Source organism: Triticum aestivum, chromosome 2A, assembly GCF_018294505.1.
Source record: "Triticum aestivum cultivar Chinese Spring chromosome 2A, IWGSC CS RefSeq v2.1, whole genome shotgun sequence".
Lineage (NCBI taxonomy): Eukaryota > Viridiplantae > Streptophyta > Magnoliopsida > Poales > Poaceae > Triticum > Triticum aestivum.
In genome coordinates, this window is record NC_057797.1 from 5,832,204 (window position 1) to 5,857,733 (window position 25,530).

The 25,530-nt window shown below is 48.0% G+C and overlaps 1 pseudogene; it reads right to left on the bottom strand.

Moving 5' to 3' along the window:
• Positions 1-65: 65 nt before the first annotated feature.
• LOC123186871 (uncharacterized) lies at positions 66-25,530 on the bottom strand (annotated as a pseudogene).

Here is a 25,530-nt window from a genome sequence, read left to right on the forward strand (position 1 = left end):
ACAATACAAAATTGTGCATCTCACAGCTGACTCACACATATTTAATCTAAATAAAACTGGACTAACTAGCCAATAATCAACCTCTTTAGCTCCAGTATTTTCAACCTGACCAATTTAGCTCCAATATTTTCAACCTGATCATGACAAAAGGTCAGTCAGGACTAAATATGTTAAAAAAGTGTAGGGAAACAAAACTCCAGTGCTGTAGAATAGTTGCTGCAACCTCCGTATTAAGTACACAAAAATAAGAAGGATTCAATAATATATATATACATGCACAAAAAGAAGAGTTGCCATCAATGCTTCAGTTCTGCACTTATCGATGTAGCGGTATATATACCAATTCATAGTACTGTCTGATGGAGTCACGTACCTAGGGTAGGGTCACAGACCTGATCTAAGTACCCTGCCCGAGGACACCCTTAGAAGAGATCACCTTCCAGTCGACCTACGAGGGACTCACTCGACTGACTTGAAGGACTCGACCACGAAGACTCACTCGACCACCAGAAGGTCAAGAGGCCCTCTGCACTACAACGACCTGTAATTAAGTAGACTTTATGATAGTAAAGACACTTTATGTGGGGCGTTACCTATAACGCCCCGGACTTAATACACCTTAAACCCTTCATTACGTGGGCTGGCTGGGGTCCTGGCGCACTCTATATAAGCCACCCCCCCTCCACAGGCAGAAGGGTTCGGCACCTTGTAATCCATATACACATAATCCACTCGACCGCCTCCGGGCTCCGAGACGTAGGGCTTTTACTTCCTCCGAGAAGGGCCTGAACTCGTACATCTCTTGTGTTTACAACCTCTCCATAGCTAGGACCTTGCCTCTCCATACCTACCCCCACTCTACTGTCAGACTTAGAACCACGACAGTTGGCGCCCACCATGGGGCCGGTGTTTTAGCGATTTTGTGGAGAAGTTGCGATTCTTCCGAGTACTTTCATCATGGTGGCTGCTGGAGTTTTGGTCGAGGGTCGAGAGATCCGTCTCGGTGCTCTCACCTTCGTCGCGGACGACTCCGCCTGGCTCCAGGAGGCTCCACTCGACGTCGATGCGCTCCCCGTCCGCGGTGCGACGCATTTTCGCGCATGTGTCCGCGGCGTTCTGCTGCGGCAACCGTCGACCCCGTATCGGTCGACTCCCCCGTCGGCCACCCTCCCGGTCTCCCGCCAGCGTAAGCGCTCGGGCCGGTCGAGGCTTCAGCGGTGGGTGAGGCACGCGGTGGCTCGCCAGACGGCCACCACCCAAGTTGCGGCAATCGAGCCCGACGAATCTCTCTACGGCCTGTTCGATCTGTCGACTGGCTCCGTAGAGACTGCATCCGAGTGCGATAGCAGTGATCCAGCAGCGGAAATCCTGATGGTCGACGGGCCCCGCAGTCCCCCTGGCTTCGCCCGTGATGGTGGGGCAGGCGACGGAGGCGACCCCGCACGAGACCACGAAGAGTACCAGCCCGAGCCACTCGACTCTCTGCAAAGAGAGGAACTTCGCCGCAGGAACGTGGATGCCCTGCGTACTCCCATCACAGGAGAAACCCCCGAGGCTCGCGCCTTGGAGGAGGCGCGTGTTGGGGAACGTAGCAGAAATTCAAAATTTTCCTACGTGTCACTAAGATCTATCTATGGAGAGACCAGCAACGAGTAGAAAGAGAGTGCATCTACATACCCTTGTAGATCGCTAAGCGGAAGCGTTCAAGTGAACGGGGTTGATGGAGTCGTACTCGTCGTGATTCAAATCACCGATGATCCTAGTGCCGAACGGACGGCACCTCCGCGTTCAACACACGTACAGCCCGGTGACGTCTCCCACGCCTTGATCCAGCAAGGAGAGAGGGAGAGGTTGAGGAAGACTCCATCCAACAGCAGCACAACGGCGTGGTGGTGGTGGAGGAGCGTGGCAATCCAGCAGGGCTTCGCCAAGCACCATGGGAGAGGAGGAGTAGGGAGAGAGGTAGGGCTGTGCCAGAACTTCGTGTATAGCTCCCATGCGCCTCCCCACTATATATAGGGGTGGAGGGGCTGGTTTCTTGCCCTCCAAGTCCATTGGGGCGTTGGCCAAGGTGGGAGGAAAGAAATCTCATTATTTCCTTCCCCACCGATTGTTATCCCCCCTTTTTAGGGATCTTGATCTTATCCCTTCGGGATATGATCTTATTCCTTCTAAGGGGGGATCTTGGTGCGCCTTGACCAGGGGTGTGGGGCCTTGCCCCCACTACCCACGTCCATGTGGGTCCCCCCATGCAGGTGGGCCCCACTCCGGAACCTTCTAGAACCTTCCCGGTACAATACCGAAAAATCCCGAACATTTTCCGGTGGCCAAAATAGGACTTCCCATATATAAATCTTTACCTCCGGACCATTCCGGAACTCCTCGTGACGTCCGGGATCTCATCCGGGACTCCGAACAACATTCGGTAACCACATACAAACTTCCTTTATAACCCTAGCGTCATCGAACCTTAAGTGTGTAGACCCTACGGGTTCGGGAGACATGTAGACATGACCGAGACGTTCTCCGGTCAATAACCAACAGCGGGATCTGGATACCCATGATGGCTCCCACATGTTCCACGATGATCTCATCGGATGAACCACGATGTCAAGGACTTAATCAATCCCGTATTCAATTCCCTTTGTCTATCGGTATGTTACTTGCCCGAGATTCGATCGTCGGTATCCAATACCTTGTTCAATCTCGTTACCGGCAAGTCACTTTACTCGTTCCGTAACACATCATCCCGTGATCAACTCCTTGGTCACATTGCGCATATGATGATGTCCTACCGAGTGGGCCCAGAGATACCTCTCCGTTTACACGGAGTGACAAATCCCAGTCTCGATCCGCATAAAACAATAGATACTTTCGGAGATACCTGTAGTGCACCTTTATAGTCACCCAGTTACGTTGTGACGTTTGATACACCCAAAGCACTCCTACGGTATCCAGGAGTTACACGCTCTCATGGTCGAAGGAAGAGATACTTGACATTGGCAAAGCTCTAGCAAATGAACTACACGATCTTTTGTGCTAGTCTTAGGATTGGGTCTTGTCCATCACATCATTCTCCTAATGATGTGATCCCGTTATCAACGACATCCAATGTCCATAGCCAGGAAACCATGACTATCTGTTGATCACAACGAGCTAGTCAACTAGAGGCTCACTAGGGACATATTGTGGTCTATGTATTCACACGTGTATTACGATTTCCGGATAATACAGTTATAGCATGAATAAAAGACAATTATCATGAACAAGGAAATATAATAATAATACTTTTATTATTGCCTCTAGGGCATATTTCCAACAGTCTCCCACTTGCACTAGAGTCAATAATCTAGTTCACATCGCCATGTGATTAACACTCACAGGTCACATCGCCATGTGACTAATACCCAAGAGTTTACTAGAGTCAGTAGTCTAGTTCACATCACTATGTGATTAACACTCAATGAGTTTTATGTTTGATCATGTTGCTTGTGAGAGAGGTTTTAGTCAACGGGTCTGAACCTTTCAGATCCGTGTGTGCTTTACAAATCTCTATGTCATCTCCTAGATGCAGCTACCACGCTCTATTTGGAGCTATTCCAAACAACTGTTCTACTTGGAGCTATTCTAAATTATTGCTCCATTATATGTATCCGGTCTCTCTACTCAGAGCTATCCGGATAGGTGTCAAGCTTGCATCGTCGTAACCTTTACGACGAACTCTTTTACCACCTCCATAATCGAGAAAATTCCTTAGTCCACTAGTTACTAAGGATAACTTTGACCGCTGTCCTGTGAGCCATTCTTGGATCACTCTTGTACCCCTTGACTGACTCATGGCAAGGCACACTTCAGGTGCGGTACACAGCATAGCATACTGAAGAGCCTACGTCTTAAGCATAGGGGACGACCTTCGTCCTTTCTCTCTATTCTGCCGTGGTCGAGCTTTAAGTCTTAACTTCGTACCTTACAACTCAGGCAAGAACTCCTTCTTTGACTGGTCCATCTTGAACACCTTCAAGATCATGTCAAGGTATGTGCTCATTTGAAAGTATTATTAAGCATTTTGATCTATCCTTATAGATCTTGATGCTCAATGTTCAAGTAGCTTAATCCAGGCTTTCCATTGAAAAACACTTTCAAAATAACCCTATATGCTTTCCAGAAATTCTACGTCATTTCTGATCAACAATATGTCAACAACATATACTCATCAGAAATTCTATAGTGCTCCCACTCACTTCTTTGGAAATACAAGTTTCTCATAAACTTTGTACAAACCCAAAATTTTTGATCATCATCAAAGCATACATTCCAACTCCGAGATGCTCACTCCAGTCCTTAGAAGGATTGCTGGAGCTTTGCATACTTATTAGCATCTTTCGGGATTGACAAAACCTTCCGGTTGTATCACATACAACCTTTCCTCATTAAAATCGTCGAGGAAACAATGTTTTGACATCCTATCTGCAAGATTTCATAAATAATGCAGTAATCGCTAATATAATTCCAACAGACTCTTAGCATCGCTACGAGTGAGAAAATCTCATCGTAGTCAACTCCTTGAACTTGTCGGAAAACATCTTAACGACAAGTCGAGCTTTCTTAATGGTGACATTTACCATCATTGTCCGTCTTCCTTTTGAAATCCATCTGTACTCATTAGCCTTACGACCATCGAGCCGTTCTGCCAAAGTCTACACTTTGTTTTCATACATGGATCCTCTCTCGGATTTTATGGCCTCAAGCCATTTATCGGAATCCGGGCCCACCATCGCTTCTCCATAGCTCGTAGGTTCATTGTTGTCTAGCAACATGACCTTCAAGACAGGATTACGTACCACTCTGAAGTAGTACGCATCCTTGTCATCCTACGAGGTTTGGGAGTGACTTGATCCGAAGTTTCATGATCAATATCATAAGCTTCCACTTCAATTGGTGTAGGTGCCACAGGAACAACTCCCTGTGCCCTGTCACACACTAGTTGAAGAGACGGTTCAATAACCTCATCAAGTCTCCACCATCCTCCCACTCAATTCTTTCGAGAGAAACTTTTCCTCGAGAAAGGACCCGATTCTAGAAACAATCCATATTGCTTTCGGATCTGAATTAGGAGGTATACCCAACTGTTTTGGGTTTCCTATGAAGATGCATTTTATCCGCTTTGGGTTCGAGCTTATCAACCTGAAACTTTTTCATATAAGCGTCGCAGCCCCAAACTTTTAAGAAACGACAACTTAGGTTTCTCTAAACCATAATTCATACGGTGTCATCTCATCGGAATTACGTGGTGCCCTATTTAAAGTGAATGTGGTTGTCTCTAATGCCTAACCCATGAACGATAGTGGTAATTCGATAAGAGACATCATGGTACGCACCATATCCAATAGGGTGCAACTATGATGTTCGGACACACCATCACATTATGGTGTTCCAGGCGGTATTAATTGCGAAACAATTTCCACAATGTCTTAATTGTGTGCCAAAACTCGTAACTCAGATATTCATCTCTATGATCATATCATAGACATTTTATCCTCTTGTCACAATGATCTGCTACTTCACTCTGAAATTACTTGAACCATTCAATAATTCAGACTTGTGTTTCATCAAGTAAATATACTCAACATTTACTCGAATCATCTGTGAAGTAAGAACATAATGATATTCACTGCATGCCTCAGCACTCATTCGACTGCACACATCAAAATGTGTTACTTCCAACAAGTTGCTATCTTGTTCCATCTTACTGAAAATGAGGCTTTTCAGTCATCTTGCCCATGTGGTATGATTTGCATATCTCAAGTGATTCAAAATCAAGTGAGTCCGAACGATCCATTTGCATGGAGTTTCTTCATGCATATACACCAATAGACATGGTTCGCATGTCTCAAACTTTTCAAAAACGAGTGAGTCCAAAGATCCATCAACATGGAGCTTCTTCATGCGTTTTATACCATTATGACTTACATGGCAGTGCCACAAGTAAGTGGTACTATCATTACTATCTTATATCTTTTGGCATGAAAATGTGTATCACTACGACCGAGATTCAATAAACCATTCCTTTAGGTGCAAGACCATTGAAGGTATTATTCAAAAATAGAGTAACCATTATTCTCCTTAAATGAATAACCGTATTGCGATAGACATAATCCAATCATGTCTATGCTCAACGCAAACACCAATCTCGGTGGTAGAGGGAGCGTGCGATGCTTGATCATATCAACCTTGGAAACACTTCCAACATATATCGTCAGCTCACCTTTAGCTAGTCTCCGTTTATTCCGTAGCTTTTATTTCGAGTTACTAACACTTAGCAACCGAACCGGTATCCAATACCCTGGTGCTACTAGGAGTACTAGTAAAGTACACATTAACATAATGTATATCCAATATACTTCTATCGACCTTGCCAGCCTTCTCATCTACCAAGTATCTAGGGTAATGCTGCTCCAGTGGTTGTTCCCCTTATTACAGAAGCACTTAGTCTCGGGTTTGGGTTCAACCTTGGGTTTCTTCACTAGAGCAGCAGCTGAATTGCCGTTTCATGAAGTATCCCTTTGTTCCCTTGCCCTTCTTGAAACTAGTGGTTTCACCAACCATCAACAATTGATGCTCCTTCTTGATTTCTACTTTCGCGGTGTCAAACATCATGAATATTTCAAGGATCATCATATCTATCCCTGATATGTTATAGTTAATCACGAAGCTCTAGCAGCTTGGTGGCAATGACTTTGGGGAAACATCACTATCTCATCTGGAGGATCAACTCCCACTCGATTCAAGTGATTGTTGTGCTCAGACAATCTGAGCACAAGCTCAACGATTGAGCTTTTCTCCCTTAGTTTGCAGGCTAAGAAAATCGTCGGAGGTCTTATACCTCTTGACGTGGGCACGAGCCTGAAATCCCAATTTCAGCCCTCGAAACATCTCATATGTTCCGCGACGTTTCGAAAACGTCTTTGGTGCCTCTACTTAAACCATTTAATTGAACTATCACGTAGTTATCAAAACGTGTATGTCCGATGTTCGCAACATCGACAAACGACGTTGGGGTTCAGCACACTGAGCGGTGCATTAAGGACATAAGCTTTCTACTGATCGCATAATCGCTACTATCAACTTTCAACTATATTTTCTCTAGGAACATATCTAAACAGTGGAACTAAAGCGCGAGCTTACGACATAATTTGCAAAAGGTCTTTTGACTATGTTCAGGATAATTAAGTTCATCTTATGAACTCCCACTTAGATAGACATCCCTCTGGTCATCTAAGTGATCACATGATCCGAGTCAACTAGGCCGTGTCCGATCATCACGTGAGACGGACTAGTCATCATCGGTGAACATCTTCATGTTGATCGTATCTACCATACGACTCATGCTCGACCTTTCGGTCTCCGTGTTCCGAGGCCATGTCTGCACATGCTAGGCTCGTCAAGTTAACCCTAAGTGTTTTCGCTGTGTAAAACTGTCTTACACCCGTTGTATGTGAACGTAAGAATCCATCACACCCGATCATCACGTGGTGCTTAGAAGCGACGAACTGTAGCAACGGTGCACAGTTAGGGGAGAACACTTCTTGAAATTTTGTAAGGGATCATCTTATTTACTACCGTCGTCCTAAGCAAACAAGATGCATAAACATGATAAACATCACATGCAATCAAATAGTGACATGATATGGCCAATATCATTTTGCTCCTTTTGATCTTCATCTTCGGGGCTCCATGATCATCATCGTCACCGGCACGACACCATGATCTCCATCATCATGATCTCCATCATCGTGTCTTCATGAAGTTGTCACGCCAACGACTACTTCTACTTCTATGACTAACGCGTTTAGCAATAAAGTAAAGTAGTTTACATGGCGTTCTTCAATGACACGCAGGTCATACAATAAATAAAGACAACTCCTATGGCTCCTGCCGGTTGTCATACTCATCGACATGCAAGTCGTGAATCCTATTACAAGAACATGATCAATCTCATACATCACATATCATTCATCACATTCTTCTTGGCCATATCACATCACATAGCATACCCTGCAAAAACAAGTTAGACGTCCTCTAATTGTTGTTGCATGTTTTACGTGGCTGCTATGGGTTTCTAGCAAGAACGTTTCTTACCTACGCAAGACCACAACGTGATATGCCAATTGCTATTTACCCTTCATAAGGACCCTTTTCATCGAATCCGTTCCGACTAAAGTGGGAGAGACTGGCACCCGCTAGCCACCTTATGCACCAAGTGCATGTCAATCGGTGGAACCTGTCTCACGTAAGAGTACGTGTAAGGTCGGTCCGGGCCGCTTCATCCCACAATACCGTCGAAACAAGATTGGACTAGTAACGGTAAGCATATTGAACAACATCAACGCCCACAACTACTTTGTGTTCTACTCGTGCAAAGAATCTACGCAATAGACCTAGCTCATGATGCCACTGTTGGGGAACGTAGCAGAAATTCAAAATTTTCCTACGTGTCACCAAGATCTATCTATGGAGAGACCAGCAACGAGTAGAAAGAGAGTGCATCTACATACCCTTGTAGATCGCTAAGCGGAAGCGTTCAAGTGAACGGGGTTGATGGAGTCGTACTCGTCGTGATTCAAATCACCGATGATCCTAGTGCCGAACGGACGGCACCTCCGCGTTCAACACACGTACAGCCCGGTGACGTCTCCCACGCCTTGATCCAGCAAGGAGAGAGGGAGAGGTTGAGGAAGACTCCATCCAACAGCAGCACAACGGCGTGGTGGTGGTGGAGGAGCGTGGCAATCCAGCAGGGCTTCGCCAAGCACCATGGGAGAGGAGGAGTAGGGAGAGAGGTAGGGCTGTGCCAGAACTTCGTGTATAGCTCCCATGCGCCTCCCCACTATATATAGGGGTGGAGGGGCTGGTTTCTTGCCCTCCAAGTCCATTGGGGCGTTGGCCAAGGTGGGAGGAAAGAAATCTCATTATTTCCTTCCCCACCGATTGTTATCCCCCCTTTTTAGGGATCTTGATCTTATCCCTTCGGGATATGATCTTATTCCTTCTAAGGGGGGATCTTGGTGCGCCTTGACCAGGGGTGTGGGGCCTTGCCCCCACTACCCACGTCCATGTGGGTCCCCCCATGCAGGTGGGCCCCACTCCGGAACCTTCTAGAACCTTCCCGGTACAATACCGAAAAATCCCGAACATTTTCCGGTGGCCAAAATAGGACTTCCCATATATAAATCTTTACCTCCGGACCATTCCGGAACTCCTCGTGACGTCCGGGATCTCATCCGGGACTCCGAACAACATTCGGTAACCACATACAAACTTCCTTTATAACCCTAGCGTCATCGAACCTTAAGTGTGTAGACCCTACGGGTTCGGGAGACATGTAGACATGACCGAGACGTTCTCCGGTCAATAACCAACAGCGGGATCTGGATACCCATGATGGCTCCCACATGTTCCACGATGATCTCATCGGATGAACCACGATGTCAAGGACTTAATCAATCCCGTATTCAATTCCCTTTGTCTATCGGTATGTTACTTGCCCGAGATTCGATCGTCGGTATCCAATACCTTGTTCAATCTCGTTACCGGCAAGTCACTTTACTCGTTCCGTAACACATCATCCCGTGATCAACTCCTTGGTCACATTGCGCATATGATGATGTCCTACCGAGTGGGCCCAGAGATACCTCTCCGTTTACACGGAGTGACAAATCCCAGTCTCGATCCGCATAAAACAATAGATACTTTCGGAGATACCTGTAGTGCACCTTTATAGTCACCCAGTTACGTTGTGACTTTTGATACACCCAAAGCACTCCTACGGTATCCAGGAGTTACACGCTCTCATGGTCGAAGGAAGAGATACTTGACATTGGCAAAGCTCTAGCAAATGAACTACACGATCTTTTGTGCTAGTCTTAGGATTGGGTCTTGTCCATCACATCATTCTCCTAATGATGTGATCCCGTTATCAACGACATCCAATGTCCATAGCCAGGAAACCATGACTATCTGTTGATCACAACGAGCTAGTCAACTAGAGGCTCACTAGGGACATATTGTGGTCTATGTATTCACACGTGTATTACGATTTCCGGATAATACAGTTATAGCATGAATAAAAGACAATTATCATGAACAAGGAAATATAATAATAATACTTTTATTATTGCCTCTAGGGCATATTTCCAACAGCGCGTTTGGCCAATTTGGCCGAACGCACTCGACTGGAGAATCTTCAGCGAGCACTCGACGAGCGCGCGCGGCAACGAGTTCCCGACACCAGTCGACGTCAACTCTTCCCGCCAACTCAGGTATATCGAACCCCAGTCCAGAATTTAGCAGCTGCGACCCGTATTGCAGAGTCCATCCAGCCCTCTCAGTCGGAAGCTGGCAGAGGCTTGATGCAGATCAGGGATCTGCTCCGGGCAGCAGGCGATCAGAATTCGGCCGTATCGCAGTCGCGCAACAGAATTCACAGTCCATCCGTCGCTGCGAATACTGTTCAGTCGGCTCATAGCCCCAGATCGCCTCCGCGGCGTGAAGGGCGCGAGAATCGGCGAGACCAATATGGAGACCGACACGACCGAGATGATAGGCGTCGAGTGCCCAATTCCCCTCCGAGGGGTGGGTCTTACGCTCCTCGGCAGCAAGATGACAGACGTCCGCTTAGTGCGGGGCGAGGAGTTCCAGTCGACCCTAGAGAACCAGGCTTCGACGCGCGATCCATTATCGTGCAAGTCTTGGTCGACCGGAACAGAGCCCATCGAGGTGGACTCGACAGAGATGCGCCCACGAGCAGTCGAGTGCATGTTTCTGGTCCTGAATGTTTCAGCAGAGCTATCAGAGCCACAGTGATCCCTCCCAATTTCAGGTTGGCAACAGGAGTCAGCAAGTTCACTGGTGAGTCTAAGCCTGAAACTTGGCTTGAGGACTACCGAGTGGCGGTTCAGATTGGTGGTGGGAACGACGAGGTGGCCATGAAGCATTTGCCCCTCATGCTGGAAGGTTCTGCCAGGGCATGGTTGACTCAATTACCTCCTAGCAGCATTTACACTTGGGAAGATCTGTCCCGAGTGTTCATCGGAACGTTTGAAGGAACTTGCAAGCGACCGGCTGGATTGACGGAGCTGCAAGTCTGCATGTAGAAGACCAATGAGACCCTCAGGGAGTATATTCAGAGATGGATCACTTTGCACCATACTGTGGAGAATGTGTCTGATCATCAGGCAGTCTGCGCCTTTAAGGATGGTGTCAAGAACAGAGAATTGAGTTTGAAATTTGGTCGAACCGGTGACATGACCTTGAGTCGGATGATGGAGATTGCTACCAAGTACGCCAACGGTGAAGAAGAAGACCGACTCCGAAGCGGCAAGCACAAGCCGAGTCAGTCGGAAAAGGGAAACACCAGTCGGAAACAGAAGCGGAAGGCTGAACCGGCAGCTCCTGGGGAGGCTCTGGCCGTGACTCAGGGAAAGTTTAAAGGGAAAACAAAAGGATCCTGGAACCCTAAGAAGGTAAAGGATAAAGAAGGGAACGACGTGATGGATATGCCGTGTCACATCCACACGAAGAAAGACGAAGAGGGGAATATCATCTACCCGAAGCATACCACTCGCCAATGTCGACTCCTGATCCAGCAGTTTCAGGGAAAACAGTCTAAAGACAAGGAGAAGGAGTCGGACAAGGCCGAAGACAAGGAGGACAGTGAGGAAGGATATCCGCATATCAACTCCACTCTGATGATCTTTGCAGATGTGGAAAGCAAGAGTCGATTGAAAGTTATTAACCGTGAGGTGAACATGGTTGCCCCAGCAAAAGCAAATTATCTGAGATGGTCCCAAACACCCATCACATTCGACCAATCTGATCACCCGACTCATATTGCCACCCCTGGGAGGCAAGCTTTGGTGGTCGATCCAGTTGTCGAAGGCACTCGACTGACAAAAGTGCTGATGGACGGTGGTAGTGGGCTGAATTTGTTGTATGCAGACACACTGAAAGGAATGGGCATTCCGATGTCCCGACTGAGCACCAGTAACATGAGCTTTCATGGAGTTATACCAGGGAAGAAAGCCGAGTCACTCGGCCAAATAGCTCTGGACGTGGTGTTTGGTGATTCGAAACATTTTCGCAAAGAGAAGTTGACGTTTGAGGTCGTGGATTTTCAGAGTGCATATCATGCCATTTTGGGGAGACCAGCTTATGCACGGTTCATGGCTCGACCATGTTACGTGTACCTCAAATTGAAGATGCCCGGCCCCAAAGGAGTGATCACTGTCACCGGTGATCGGAAAAAGGCAGAAGAGTGCTTTCAGAAGGGCTCAAAGATTGCTGATTCCCAGGTGACAGCGGTCGAGTTCGAAGAATACAAGCAAAACGCAGATCCGAGTGACTTGCTGCGATCCAAGAAACCCGCCACAGAATCTGCATTTCAGTCGTCCGGTGAGACGAAGCCTGTTCACATTCACCCGACCGACCCCGATGCAGCTCCGACCCACATCTCCACGACACTCGACCCGAAATAGGAAGAAGCGCTCATCCAGTTCCTCCGTGAGAACTGGGACATTTTTGCATGGAAGCCCGCTGACATGCCAGGTGTTCCCAGGGGACTGGCTGAGCATCGCCTAAGAGTCGACTCATCTGCAAAACCAGTCAAAGAGCATCTTCGGCGGTCCGCCGTCCAGAAGAGAAAAGCCATTGGTGAGGAAGTGGCTCGACTGTTGGCGGCAGGATTTATCCGAGAGATATACCACTCCGAGTGGCTCGCTAATGTCGTCATGGTTCCTAAGAAGGACAAATCACTCCGAATGTGCATTGATTTCAAGCACATCAACCGGGCCTGCCCGAAAGATCATTTTCCTCTCCCTCGCATAGATCAAATTGTTGACTCGACCGCGGGATGCGAGAGATTGTCTTTTCTAGACGCCTACTCCGGGTACCACCAGATCCGTCTGTACGGACCCGACGAGGTAAAAACAGCTTTCATCACTCCATTCGGGTGCTTCTGCTATATCACCATGCCATTCGGCCTCAAGAATGCCGGAGCCACATTTATGCGAATGATTCAGAAGTGTCTACTCACTCAAATCAGTCGGAATGTGGAAGCGTATATGGATGATATCGTCGTCAAGTCACGAAAAGGTTCCGACCTGCTCGCTGACCTCGCCGAAACATTTGCCAACCTCAGAAGGTATGATATCAAGCTCAATCCATCAAAGTGCACATTCGGAGTTCCTGGTGGCAAGTTACTCGGTTTTCTCGTTTCCGAGCGAGGGATCGACGCTAATCCAGAGAAGATCGGCACTATTCTCCGAATGAAACGCCCTGTGCGAGTGCACGATGTCCAGAAGCTTACTGGATGCTTGGCCGCATTAAGTCGATTCATCTCACGACTCGGTGAAAAGGCATTGCCTCTTTACCGACTGATGAAGAAGGCAGACAAGTTCGAGTGGACTCCAGAAGCTGATGCAGCGTTTGCCGAGCTAAAAGCTCTGCTCTCCACCCAGCCGGTGCTTGCTGCTCCAATCAGCAAAGAGCCTTTGTTGCTTTATATCGCAGCCACAGGACAAGTCGTCAGTACTGTGCTTACGGTCGAGCGGGAAGAAGAAGGAAAAGCTTTCAAAGTTCAGCGCCCAGTGTATTATTTGTCTGAAGTCTTGACTCCATCCAAGCAAAGATATCCTCATTATCAGAAGCTTGTGTATGGAATATACATGACCACAAAGAAGGTTGCTCATTATTTCTCTGATCATTCCATCACAGTCGTCAGCGACGCTCCACTATCAGAGATCTTGCACAACAGAGATGCAACTGGTCGAGTGGCTAAATGGGCGATTGAACTTCTTCCCCTTGATATCAAGTTTGAGGCAAAGAAAGCCATTAAGTCCCAGGCAATAGCAGATTTCCTTGCCGAGTGGATTGAACAGCAGCAGCCGACTGAAGTTCACTCGGAGCATTGGACCATGTTCTTTGATGGCTCTAAGATGTTGAATGGTTCCGGTGCTGGGGTTGTCCTGGTTTCCCCCAGAGGAGATAAGCTCAGATATGTGCTCCAGATTCACTTTGATTCCTCCAACAATGAGGCAGAATATGAGGCCCTCTTATACGGATTGCGCATGGCCATTTCACTCGGCGTCCGTCGCCTGATGGTCTATGGCGACTCGGATTTAGTGGTCAACCAAGTGATGAAGGAGTGGGACGTGAGAAGCCCAGCCATGACTGGATACTGCAGTGCAGTGAGGAAGCTGGAAAAGAAGTTCGAGGGGTTGGAGCTCCATCATATACCCCGACTGAAAAATCAAGCAGCTGATGATCTAGCAAAGATAGGTTCCAAGAGAGAAGCCATTCCGAGTGGTGTGTTCTTGGAGCATATACACACTCCGTCAGTCAAAGAAGATCCTTTCACCGAAGAAGCTCCACAGCCCAAGAGTGCCACAGATCCGACTGAGGTTGAAGTCCCAGCAGTGGTCGACTTGGTCATGGAGGTCTTGGTGGTCATTCCCGACTGGACAGTTCCATATATCGCGTATATCCTGAGAAAAGAGCTCCCGGAGGATGAGGAAGAGGCTCGACAGATCGTCCGTCGATCTAAAGCTTTTACCGTAATCAAAGGACAGTTATACAGAGAAAGCGCGACTGGAGTTGGTCAGAAGTGCATAACACCAGAAGAAGGTCGAATCATCCTTAATGATATCCACTCGGGAACCTGTGGTCATCATGCGTCCTCTCGGACCATCGTGGCCAAAGCATACCGAGCCGGATTTTACTGGCCAAAGGCGAATGAGATGGCAAAGGAAATAGTGGATAAGTGCGAAGGATGTCAGTTCTACTCGAATATGTCACACAAGCCTGCATCAGCTCTGAAGACCATTCCACTCGTCTGGCCTTTCGCAGTATGGGGGTTGGACATGGTCGGTCCTTTGAGAACAGGTCGAAGTGGCTTCACGCATGTACTGGTGGCAGTCGACAAGTTCACCAAGTGGATTGAGGCTAAACCAATCAAGAACCTTGACGCCGGTGCTGCTGTTAGCTTCATCAGGGAACTGATATTCAGATATGGAGTCCCGCACAGCATCATTACGGATAATGGGTCGAACTTTGACTCGGAGGAATTCAGAGATTTCTGTAACTCTCAAGGCACACGAGTCGACTACGCTTCAGTCGCCCATCCGCAGTCGAATGGACAAGCAGAGCGAGCCAATGGCCTGATTCTCAAGGGATTGAAACCCCGACTGATGCGTGATCTCAAGCATGCAGCTGGAGCTTGGGTCGACGAACTTCCCTCGGTGCTTTGGGGACTGCGGACCACACCTAATCGGTCGACCGGAAGAACTCCATTCTTCTTGGTCTACGGAGCTGAAGCAGTCTTGCCGAGTGATCTTCTCCACAATGCTCCTCGAGTTGAAATCTACAACGAAGCAGAAGCTGAACAAGCGCGGCAGGACGCAGTCGACCTTTTAGAGGAAGAAAGGGAGATGGCTCTGATCCGGTCGACCATCTACCAACAAGATTTGCGTCGTTTCCACGCCAGAAATGTGAGGGGTCGAGCCTTCCAGGAAGGAGATTTAGTTCTCCGAGTGGATCAAAAGAAACAACACAAGCTTGCTCCTTCTTGGGAAGGACCCTTCATCGTTACCAAAGTTCTCCACAACGGGGCGTACCGTCTTTACAACGTCGAACATAATATCGACGAGCCCCGAGCTTGGAATGCGGAACTACTCCGCCCATTTTACACTTAAGTTTAATCACTCGGATGAGTTGCAATAAAGTACTTCTGTAGTTCATGGGTCTCAAAATAACAGTGTCATAGTTCCTCCATAATTTTTGTCACTTTTTATTTTGTCCAATAAAATTTTCCCCTCAGTGGGTGACTTAGCCGCGAATCCGTTTCGCCTAAGTTTGTAAAAATCCTACCGAGTGGTGAGCCAGACTCCCACTCAGAGGCTTAGCCGCGAATCCGTTTCGCCTAAGTTTGTAAAAATCCTACCGAGTGGTGAGCCAGACTCCCACTCAGAGGCTTAGTTGCGAATCCGTTTCGCCTAAGATTAAATAAAATCCTACCGAGTGGTAAGCCAGACTTCCACTCGGAGGCTTAGCTGCGAATCCGTTTCGCCTAAGATTAAATAAAATCCTACCGAGTGGTAAGCCAGACTTTCACTCGGAGGCTTAGCTGCAGTCCAAGTACTCGTCTAAGATATAAAAATCCTACCGAGTGAAGAGCAAACCTCTCACTCGGGGGCTTAGCTGCAGCCCAGTGCTCGCCTAAGATATAAAAATCCTACCGAGTGAAGAGCAAACCTCTCACTCGGGGGCTTAGCTGCAGTCCAAGTACTCGCCTAAGATATAAAAATCCTACCGAGTGAAGAGCAAACCTCTCACACGGGGGCTTAGCTGCAGTCCAAGTACTCGCCTAAGATATAAAAATCCTACCGAGTGAAGAGCAAACCTCTCACTCGGGGGCTTAGCTGCAGTCCAAGTACTCGCCTAAGATATAAAAATCCTACCGAGTGAAGAGCAAACCTCTCACTCGGGGGCTTAGCTGCAGTCCAAGTGCTCGCCTAAGATATAAAATCCTACCGAGTGAAGAGCAAACCTCTCACTCGGGGCTTAGCTGCAGTCCAGTACTCGCCTAAGATATAAAAATCCTACCGAGTGAAGAGCAAACCTCTCACTCGGGGGCTTAGCTGCAGCCCAGTGCTCGCCTAAGATATAAAATCCTACCGAGTGAAGAGCAAACCTCTCACTTGGGGGCTTAGCTGCAGCCCAGTGCTCGCCTAAGATATAAAAATCCTACCGAGTGAAGAGCAAACCTCTCACTCGGGGGCTTAGCTGCAGCCCAGTGCTCGCCTAAGATATAAAATCCTACCGAGTGAAGAGCAAACCTCTCACTCGGGGGCTTAGCTGCAGTCCAAGTACTCGCCTAAGTTATGAAAATCATACCGAGTGAAGAGCAAACCTCTCACTCGAGGGCTTAGCTGCAGCCCAGTGCTCGCCTAAGTGGATTAAGGAATAAGTCGACTGCAGTGAGCGTCTTGCTTTGAGCCTGCAAAAGACATTTCGAGCCAAAAGCAATCATATTCAAACACCAAGTTCAAGTTGGGATCGATTCCAAAAGGAACCGAAAGTGCTCAGGCACTAAGCCTGTTAAAGTTTATCGGTTACAACTCCACTCGGCATACCGAGGCAAATTTAAAGCGTCAAGCTTAGAAGAAGTTTTTTACCCCTCCTGTGGAGGGCTGGAAGGTGCAACAAACTCATCAAGATCAATTCCATCTGCGATCCGAGTGGCAGCAGCAAGGAAAGTTTCCATAAAGGACCTGAAGTCGTGTTTCTTGGTGTTGGCCACCCGGAGGGCCGCCAGCTTGTCTTCTCGCGCATCTTTGCAGTGGACTCGGGCCAGACACAGAGCAACATCTGCACCGCACCGAGCCGAGGACTTTTTCCACTCCTGCACTCGACCAGGGACTGTGTTCAAGCGAGCCATCAGCGACTCGAGGTCGTTCTGGAGTGTCTCCCCAGGCCAGAGCGTCGAGTCGATGCGAGATGTGGCGACCTTCAGCCTTGCAAGATAGTCCACGACAGCTGCAACACGGGACTCCAGTCGGAAAACATTCATGGCAACTTCGTCGTTCACCGGAGAATTGACGGGGTCAAGGTTTGGTTCCAGCCGGCTAGTTTCTTCTTCAAAGTTTTGACAAAATTCTGCAAGGACGATCACCGAGTCAAGGCAATGGTCGAATGGAAAAACCACGGTTGGAAATGATTGCCGAGCATAGAGATTTACCTTCAAGCATAAGAAACAGCTTCTTGGCAAGACCATTCAGGAAGGCCTCCAGATCTTTTTTCTTCCCAAGAGCAGCTTTCAGATTGGTATTTTCTTGCTCAAGCTTTGCGACTGAAGCTAACTTCTCGTCAACAAGCTTGATCTTCTCAGCTAGTTCAAGGTCTTTCTTCCGTTGGGCCTCCCTCACCTTACCTGCAAGTTACAGCAAGATCAGATTTTGAAACAAATGAAGGGAAAAAGCAGTCGTCAAGGTCTCACCAAACATACCTTCGGTCTCCTCCTTTGCCTTCGTCAGATTCTCCTGAACCAGTTTCAAATTCAGCTCGAGCTGAATGTGCTTGTTTTCCAGCTCAGAGTAGCGAGCCACAAGATCACAGGAGTTCTGCGAAGAACCAATCGACTAAATGTCAAATATAATTCACTTCCGAGTGAAAAAGGAAAAATCACGCGTTTCTAAGACTACAGCCGAATACAAGCATTCGACCGTAGTCTCGGGGACTACACCCAGTGGGTGCACTCAGCGTGCCCCCACTAATCCTATTGAAGATAAAGTCGACCAGTCGACCTCAAAAAAGAGATATATTCTTTAAGACTGTAATCGACTGCCAGCAGTCGACCACAGTCTCGGGGACTACACCCAGTGGGTGCACTCAGCGTGCCCCCACCGGTTTGCGAAATCCATTCGACATAGTCGAATGACGGAAAGACTGAACTTATGAAGCCTAAGACCGACTGCCAGCAGTCGACCTTAGCCTTGGAGACAGAGTCGACCAGTCGACCGGTTTGCGAAATCCAGTCGCCATAGTCGAATGACGGAAAGACTGAAATTATAAAGCCTAAGGCCGACTGCCAGCAGTCGACCTTAGCCTTGGGGACTACACCCAGCGGGTGCACTCAGCGTGCCCCCGCTAACACGGAGTTTAACTCGACACACCCACTGGGTGACTACTATAAATTCTGGAAAGAAAAGTTTTTGATAGCATATCCTAACAGAACAAACGGTGGTCGACTGACCTGAACATTGCTTTGGAGGGCGGAACTGGCGTCGTAAGCTGCCTGGCTCGCATCCCGGATGGTCTTCAACTGCTCCATCATGATCCCTGCCTGGCGTATCGCCTCCTTCGCTGCGCCAGCTTGGTCCTCTGGGACGTGGTGCGTCGTGAAGAGGGAGGGCTGCGGAGCACTCGTCAGTGGATCTGCGAAGGACACGGTGTGTCGAGTGGTGTTCTCCTCCTCCGCGACCAGAGTCTCAGGCACCGTCACATCCTGGGTCACCCTGCTGGCAGACGCTTTCCTACTCCTTCTGTACTTCAGCGGTTCCTCATCTTCATCATCATCAGGGAGAGTGATAACAACATTGGATGGAGCTACAGAAAAGAATCAGGATTAGATCATGAGTCAGTCGACTAAAGATAGTGTTAAGAGTATAGTACTAGGTTTTGAGGTTGCTGCGTCCTCCATCTCATGGTCGTCAGCCCGGGCCGAGGTCTCAGAAGTAGCAGCACTGCAACTCCAAAGAGTCAGTCGACTAACTCCAGCGCCAACCAGAGATAAAGTTCACACAAAACAAGAAGACTTAAGCAACACGATTACCCTGATATGGTGGGGATAGACACCTACATCTTCGGCAGGTGCTTGGTCGGCTTCGACGGGGCCGCCCTGGGCTGCTTCGACGCCTTTTCAGTCGGTGCCGGAGAGGTGGTCTGAGGGCGCTTGGTCGACTGTGTAACAGTCGCAACCCCCTCGCCGCGTTCGGTCGCAGGGTCATGGACAAGTTTCGACCGCCTTTCCGAGCGCGGTGGTGCGACCTCCTCCTCCTCCTCCTCTTCCTCGTCCTCATCGTCATCATCATCATCATCGTCATCATCATCATCAGCCTCAGCGGCGTCTGAGTCCCACTCCTCCTCCTGGCTCTCGCCCCCGCCCGCTTCTCCCTCCTCGGTCGGAGCCTGTGCTCCATTGGGCATCGAGTACAGCTCAATGAGGGCCTGATAGACATCAAGACAAAGATCAGTCGACCGATCAGCAGAGAAAACAGAAATAAATGTGACGAGAATACAATGGGAAGTGGAGCAGACATACCTTGTTTGGATCACTGTGGCAGTCGAGTGGAGGAATCCTTCTGGCTCCGCGAGGGTTATCTTTGTTCCCAGTAACAGCGGCCATCCACCTTTCCAGAGTGGTATCGTCGACTGTTTTCGGATTGACCCGAGTCACATCCTCAGTCCCGCAGTACAACCACATGCAATGGCTCCAGAATTGAAGAGGCTGGATTCGACGCCTAAGGAAAACTTCCAGGAGATCCATACCCGTCACTCCCTCCCGAACCAACTGAACTACGCACTCCATCAGCATCTTCACGTCAGCTTTCTCCTCCGGAATCAACTTCAGAGAGGAGGGCTTGTTCACTCGGTCCATGGTAAATTGAGGGAGTCCACTCGACTGCCCCGGCGTCGACTGATCCTGGCAGTAGAACCAGGTCGACTGCCAGCCTCTGACTGACTCGGGAAATGTCATGGCTGGGAAGGTGCTCTTGTTCCTCACCTGGATCCCCAGACCTCCACACATTTGGACAACTCGGGTTCTTTCGTCGCCTGGGCTCGCCTTCTTCACGGTTTGAGAGCGACACGTGAATATGTGCTTGAACAAGCCCCAATGCGGTCGACAGCCCAGAAAACTCTCACACATGGACACAAACGCGGCAAGATAGGCGATAGAATTCGGGGTGAAGTGGTGGAGTTGCGCTCCAAAGAAGTTCAAGAAACCACGGAAGAAAATGCTCGGCGGCAAAGAGAATCCGCGGTCGACATGGGTAGCCAGAAGCACGCACTCACCCTCTTCCGGCTGGGGCTGCCACTCTTTCCCCGGAAGCCTCGCAGCTCCATGAGGGATCAGGCCCTCGTTGGCCATGTCGAGGAGATCCTTCTCCGTGATGGTCGACTGGATCCAATCTCCCTGGACCCAGCCTTTCGGCAGGCGAGATCTAGACGAAGACCCGCCGCGGCTGGTGGATCTCCCCTTCGCCTTCTCCGTCGCCGACGCCTTCTTCGCGCGCTCCAGCGCCGCCGTCTTCTCCTTGACCATGGCTACCGGCGAGGCGCGTGAGGAGAAGTTGTGCGGAGGCGAGAGCGTGCGCGTTGGGCGGAGACGAAGGGAGCAGAGAGAGAATGCTGAGGCACTGTTCAAAAAACCCTCGCCGGGCGCATTTATAAGATCCCTTCCGAGTGGATGACAGGTGGGCCCGGTCGATCTAATCATATCCTGTAACAGTTGCGCAAGCGTGATACGTGGCGAAAAAAGCGGCGCGGGAATCGAGGCGTCTATGCCCCGTCCCATCCGAGCGCCGCGGTCCGCTCCGCTTCGCGCGCTCCCCCAAATTCCGTATCCCGCGGAATCCGCGGACGGCAGATCAGTCTGCCAGACGCGGGATTTCCTGCGATCCGTCGCTCGGAAATCAGCGAAGTCCAAAAAGATCACTCGACGAAGAAGAAGAATGGATCGAGTCGACTGAAGAAAAGTTGTTCACTATCAACAGAGAGAATTTTTTGGTTCAAAAACAACGCACAACCAGTATGCAAAAGCTAATCGGAAACAACATCAACTCCTTCATCACTCAAGCCTCAATCCATTCGGGGGCTAATGATGGAGTCACGTACCTAGGGTAGGGTCACAGACCTGATCTAAGTACCCTGCCCGAGGACACCCTTAGAAGAGATCACCTTCCAGTCGACCTATGAGGGACTCACTCGACTGACTTGAAGGACTCGACCACGAAGACTCACTCGACCACCAGAAGGTCAAGAGGCACTCTGCACTACAACGGCCTGTAATTAAGTAGACTTTATGATAGTAAAGACACTTTATGTGGGGCGTTACCTGTAACGCCCCGGACTTAATACACCTTAAACCCTTCATTACGTGGGCTGGCTGGGGTCCTGGCGCACTCTATATAAGCCACCCCCCTCCACAGGCAGAAGGGTTCGGCACCTTGTAATCCATATACACATAATCCACTCGACCGCCTCCGGGCTCCGAGACGTAGGGCTTTTACTTCCTCCGAGAAGGGCCTGAACTCGTACATCTCTTGTGTTTACAACCTCTCCATAGCTAGGACCTTGCCTCTCCATACCTACCCCCCACTCTACTGTCAGACTTAGAACCACGACACTGTCACAACTTCTTGACTTTATAATTTAGTTTTGACATTCACATTACCAATCTGTGTTACCCCAATGAAAGCGTATATCACTATAAACAATATTCCACGAAAGAGAAACCCAATGTAGACAACATTTGCCCATGGAGTACAAATATTGACCTCATTTAGTGGTAATTAATGTGTACTCCTAAACAGACGATGAAGGCTATGTTTCAGTTACCAAAAAGTGAAAATAACATAAGTAAGAAGCACAGTTGCAGTGATTACAATTTGGCATGAACTTTCTCCAGTGGGACAGGCACAATTTGCAGAGTGTGCTCAAACAAGAGGTAGTTATTCATCTCATTAGCTACAATCTTGGCCACCTGATATACCAAGAATTAACTGTTGGTACTGCAACTCTCTCAGACGAGTACTAACTAGAAAGAGCACCATGGGGACGCGGAGGGTTGGATGGAAATCTCACCAGGATGAGGTCGAAGATGAACCAGGAGGTGCCGAAGAGGAACAGGACAGGGACAACAGGAACGACATGAACTCCAGCCCTCTTCGACCAACCTCTGCACAAGCACAACCACACGCATGGCTCATGACTCAGTAGTTAGCGCGTACACCAAACTGTTGACTGTGGATTTCAGACATGTGTGCGTGCGTACCGTGAAGACGGCGATCCATGAAGCTGATCGAGACGTCGACGCAGGGCACGGCGATGGCGCCAAGCCGCGATGCCGCCGCCAAGGACGACGAGGGAGAGGACCCAGACCCCCGCTCGCAGTCGGTGGTGGTGACCATGTCCACAACGACCTCCGTCTTGGGCCACGGGATGAGCACGCCGTCCCGGACGGCGACCACCAGGTCCTTCCAGTGCTCATTCCCGAGCGGCGCGCTGGACGGGGAAGGGGTGGAGGCATCGGCGAGGAGCCAGCGGAGATGGCGGTGGAGGTGCGGCGCCGAGGGCGGGACGAGCGCGGAGGCCCTGCGGCGGAGGGCGCCGACTGAGGCCTCCGGGACGGGCGGAGGATGAGCGGCGGACGTCCTCCGGGAGGCAACAAGGAGCGGGTGGTGGCGCGCGGGCGCGGGCGTCGGGGTCGTATCTGAATCGGGAGGGATGGGATCGGCGGGGCGGCGGCGACGATGTGGGAGACGAGGGGAGGGATGCGGGAGAGGGAGCCCTAGGGTTCGTGGGGTGAGAGGGTGAGGGAGTTTTCTTTTTTCTTTTTCTTTTTTTTGAGACAAAGATGGGGAGGGGCTGAGGGAGAAAGGGCTGTCGTTGGATCCGAGAGCATCCGACGGCGTTTGTGCACGATCCGCGTGACATGTCCATGGACCAATCAGAACCCAGTAGACGTTACGACCTTCTAAATTGGTCGTAATCGACTAAAAATAAGGTGTTGAGCCATATTTTTTTCAAAAAAAGGTGTTGAATCATATAAAATTTTTTATGATATGAGAAGTTCAAAAAGAAACATTTCATTGTGTCACCAAATGTGACATAGTTTTTAGGAAAACTAACAAACTTGGAATTGGAATAAGACAAATATCTTTTAAAAATTGTTATGAGAAATGAGTTATTAGGGGGGGTCATTTTCTATTTTCGGAGTGCCAAAAATGTTACAGCACCACTTCATTTTCCAAAACTATAAGACAACATTTTATGTACAGTTGACCAAAATCTTTAGATGTAAAATGCTTTCGATCCACCTCTCATCAAAAAGACAAATTGTGTTTAAAAAAGCATCTACCTCGACATTCTTTTGTTTTTCTTCTACTTTTTCACATGAAAAATTCAAAGAAATGATCTTATATTGTGCACAATGGTGCATCTTGGAATGACAAACAATGTTACCTAAGAATGTTTTCATTTTCTTTGCACGGAAAATTCATTTTTCATTTTTCGAGTGCCCGAAAAGAGGCTTTTTTGTGAAGGACCTGCCAAATATTTGTTGCAAAATTGGACCAAATCATTTTTCTAAAATACTAAGCCATATTTAATGCACAATTGACCAAATGGTTGGGTGTAAAAAGTTTTGATCCACCTCTCGTGAAAAGACAAATTTCCGCCGATTCAGCTGGAAGCGGGTCAAATTTGAACTATAGCTGCCTTGTAGTTTGCTCTTTATTTTTTCCAAAAATCATTTCTAGGTACATAAGTATCTATTTAATCGGAGAAACACCAAAAACATTTCAAGATTCAACCACTAGCTACGAACGGTCATTCCCGCCGTTTTGACCGCATTTTGAAACGGGCATAAAAAATTCAAAAAAATCAAAAAATTAGGAAACCTTCGCATTGTGTCATTATATGTGGCCAAGTTCCCAGTAAAAATAACAAACTTGTAATACGGCAATTATTTTAAAAAAGTGTTCTCAGAAACGAGCTATCACGTATGGAGATCAATGGCTTTCAAGCCAAATGACCAATTTTATGGCCACATTCATGGCATAGTTTGTTCAAATGATCTTATATTGTGCACAAGGGTGCATATTGGAATGGCAAACAATGTTGCCTAAGGAAGTTTTCATTTTCTTTGGATGAAAAAACCATTTTCCATTTTTCGAGTGCCCAAAAGGAGGTTTTTTTGTGAAGGACCTCCCAAATATTTGTTGCAAAATTGGACCAAATCATTTTTCTAAAATACTAGGACATATTTAATGCACAATTGACCAAATGTTTGGGTGTAAAAAGTTTTGATCCACCCCTCGTGAAAAAGACAAATTTCCGCTGATTTAGTTGGAAGCGGGTCAAATTTGAACTATAGCTGCCTTGTAGTTTGCTCTTTATTTTTTCCAAAAATCATTTCTAGGTACTTAAGTATCTATTTAATCAGAGAAACACCAAAAAAATTCCAAGATTCAACCACTAGCTAGGAACGGTCATTCCCGCCGTTTTGACCGCATTTTGAAACGGGCATAAAAAGTTCAAAAAAAAATCAAAAAATTCTGAAACCTTCGCATTGTGTCATTATATGTGGCCAAGTTCTTAGGAAAAATAACAAACTTGTAATACGACAATTATTTTAAAAAAGTATTCTCAGAAACGAGCTATCACGTATGGAGATCAATGACTTTCAAGCCAAATGATCAATCTTATGGCCACATTCATGGCATGGTTTGTTAAAATGATCTCATATTGTGCACAAGGGTGCATATTGGAATGGCAAACAATGTTGCCTAAGGAAGTTTTCATTTTCTTTGGACGAAAAAACCATTTTCCATTTTTTGAGTGCCCAAAAGGAGGTTTTTTTGTGAAGAACCTCCCAAATAATTGTTGCCAAATTGGACCAAATCATTTTTCTAAAATACAAGGACATATTTAATGCACAACTTACCAAATGGTTGGATGTAAAAAGTTTTGATCCACCTCTCGTGAAAAAGACAAATTTCCGCCGATCAGTTGGAAGTGGGTCAAATTTGAACTGCAGCTGCCTCATAGTTTGCTATTTATTTTTTCAAGAAATCATTTCTAGTTACATAAGTACCTGTTTAATCATAAATACATGGTTTGGTGGCGATACGTCCAGGTTTGGGCGGTGGCCAAGGGCCCCAACTCTAGAGCGCGTAAACTCGCATGGCCGCCACG